We start from the raw sequence: 3619 nt of genomic DNA, 5'->3' as shown, positions 1-3619 counted from the left end.
AAATTTAATTTGCATTTTCAATTGCAACACCTAAAAAATGTCTACCAATTGCTTAAAACTCGGATCCATCTCTTTTCACATTCTACATATGTTTGAAATCCATGAATGTGGTACAAACTTCAAATATTTTTATGAAAGAATGCCCATGACTTCATGTAACCACCAGAGCCATAACTCCATTCCTTGGACCTGGATCCAACAATCTTCATCCACCAAAACTTGAATAGGTTTCAAATATGCAAAGTATGGCATGGTCTTGCCTCAAGAATATAGTTTATAGAAATATTATTAGATTCAGGTATTTTCAACACAACATTTGGTAAAGTTCAAAGCTTCGCATATAAGAAATTCATAGATCTTATCCATAAGTAGTTCATATATAGGGAATGATTTCACATTAAAAATAATCCATAGCATGTTATTTTGGTGGAAATCTCCTAGGAAAAGGGTCTACCCTAAACATTATCCTCTGCAACATAGGCAAGCCATGTCTTTTGAGGAACTGGAAGGCATTGTTGTCAAAAGGAGGAATAGCCCCAAGCTCTCCTAAACCCGACATGTGTTTGTTGCATCCTATGTCACCTTATTCGATTTCGAATTCGATTTCGAATTCGAGTTCGATGACCCTGAAGTTAGATAAAAGATCGACAGCAAAAAAAAATGGAATAAAATTCCACATTAAATTTGATATATATATATATATATATATATATATATATATATAATCAATTTTAAACCTTATTAAATGTTAATTATCATCAACATCAATAATATATGTAGATTGATACAATTCTAATTCTAATTCTAATTCTAAATTAAACAAATAAAAAACATATATTAAATATTTCACACTAACTAAAAAATTTATAAACAACTAAAATTACTTTTCTTTTGTGTTACATCATTTCCCTAATCATTCCCTTTCATTAAAATCAAGGAAAAAATTAAAAGAGGAGCTGCATTATTTCCCAACCATTCTCTTTTATTTGCATCCACTCTCTTTTTATATAGTTTTTTCACTTTAAATTAAGATTAATTATATATAAAAGAGATAGGAGACGAATAAAAGGAGATGGTTGAGAAATAATGTAGCTTATCTTTTAATTTTTTTCCTTACTTGATTTTAATGAAAATGAATGATTAGGGAAATAATGTAACCCAAAAGCAAAGTAGTTTTATTTTTTTATTTTTTTTTAGTTAGTGTGAAATACTTAATATATGTTTTTTATTTGTTTATGCTAAACATAGCACAAAAGTGGTGAAAGTCTTCATCACAAGCTTCGAGATGTCCTTTTATGCTAAACATAGCACATCTTCAAGCTAAGGGTTCAACTCCGATAAATTAGAAGACAACATAATGAATGATTAAGCGATAGATATATTATTATGTAAATTAAGTAAAGTAATGAATAAAGTATATATAAAATTATATGAATTGATTAAGTGATAGACATGCTATGTAAATTAAGTAAAGTAATGAATAGGCTATATATAAAATTAAATTTTCATATAGATTAACGAGTTTTGTGTTTTCATTTGAAAAATTATAAGTTTAAAAATTAGAAATGGGTAGAATGTGTATATTTGTAAATTTTAATAATTAAATTTATTATCAATTTAAAATTAGAAATGGGTAGAATTTGTATATCTGTAATGATTAAATCTAATGTCAATTTGATAACTATAAGTATATATCCGTCTCTAAAAACATGCTATATAGTTGGCACATAGACATAATAATATTAATTATTAGTTAGTATTTTTTTATATAAATAAATCATTGAAAATGATACATGTGCACATTATTGCAGTCAATAAATATAGATTCATCAAATGTGTGCATGAAAGCTATAACTTAGAGGCAATATCCCTTGAAGTCAATAAATATAGACTCATGAAATGTGTGCATAGAAGCTAGAACCTAAGGGCAATGCCCCTTGAACACACCTATCAACCATGGGAGGAGGATGAAGGGAATTACATAATTTGATGCCAATGGATTGGTTTAGCACAATTAATAAATAATACTCACATCTTTTTCAAATAGAGATTTGATTTATACATTTCTCTTTAAGGATAAAAGATATCACATTTTTTTTTTTTAAATGACTCTTAATTCAAATAGTTTAAAACTGAAATACAACCCTTTAATATTTTAATCCAGATTTTTAATTTATATTTATCGATTTCAATAATGTGCACATGTATCATTTTCAACAAATTATTTATATTAAAAAATACCAACTAATAATTAATATTACTATGTCTATGTGCCAACTATATAATATGTATTTAGAGATAAATATATACTTATAATTATAAAATTGATAATAAATTTAATCACTAAAATTTACAAATATACATATTCTACCTATTTCTAATTTTAAATTGATAATAAATCTAATTATTAAAATTTACAGATATACACATTCTACCTATTTCTAATTTTAATCTTATAATTTTTCAAATAAAAATATAAAACTCATTAATCTATATAAAAAATTAATTTTATATATATTATATTTATTACTTTAAATAATTTACCTGGCATATCTATCACTTAATCGATTCATATAATTTTATTTAATTTACTTAAGTAGTAATATGTCTATCGCTATGTTGTGGGACTAACTAAAGTTGTGTGTATTGGTATGGCATCCATGCTCTTTCAGTTTTCTAATGGCGTTAAAATAGATATGTTGTGGTACTAACTAAAGTTGTATGTATTGGTATGGCATCCATGCTCTTTCAGTTTTCTAATGGCGTTAAAATAGATGTCACTTCTCCTTCAGCATTTTCGTCAACCAGATAGAAATTATCCTTAAGTTGATTATGAAAATCCACTGGGTGCTCTTCTTCTCTCGGTTTTAGTTGACCTCTCTTTGGTCATATTTGAGATTTCATGTTGTTGGACATTTTCCATCCTATTCGGGATCTCCTGTTTGTGGCAAGTGTCAGAGAAATTCGAGGTCTCTACTTCTTCAACATCACAACTGTAAACAATTCTTCGAAAATCATCCTTTGGCTTTGGAACTGTCTCTCCTTCCACGCATCTTTCGACATTTTTTGAGGTGTCTTTTTCCACTTGAGCATTCTTATGATCAATATCTTTTGAACCTCTGCAACCTGGTTCAAAGGATGCATATGTCACCTTTGATTTCTTCGTGGTTCCTTCTGTGCAACCAATATCATCTCTTTGGGCATGATTCTCGATTTGCGAATGGTTCACTACAGTACAGGTAATGAATGATCTTCATTTTGCATTCGTTTCATCATAGAAGAGAGCCTCACTTCAACTTGAGTTTCAGCAACAACAGCACATGACTTGTTTCGAGTCTGAGATTTGGTGATCCTTGGTGATGACGATAACTGATCTTCAATTTCAAATGCCGTCATCAAGGAAGATGACTTACCTCCAATCTCTGTTTTGGCCGCTGCAGCAAATGACAATAAATCCATCAGAGGCTCTTCAGAGACCTCAAGTCCGCTGGCGCCCGTGGCACTCGCATTCCTTCTCGTTCCCCGAGGTTGCCTAGATCGCACAGCGGTTCTCTTCTTACCAATATCTCTTTTCGCACTGAGAAGAACCTAGCAATTCGTCGCCCTCACGCATGTAATT

The sequence above is a fragment of the Pinus tabuliformis genome, chromosome J, assembly GCF_031772625.1.
Source record: "Pinus tabuliformis cultivar Carrire ecotype Pingquan chromosome J, CPIR1, whole genome shotgun sequence".
NCBI classification, from domain to species: Eukaryota; Viridiplantae; Streptophyta; class Pinopsida; order Pinales; family Pinaceae; genus Pinus; species Pinus tabuliformis.
The sequence above is the reverse complement of the archived record's forward strand: the minus strand, read 5'-3'. Positions refer to the sequence as shown.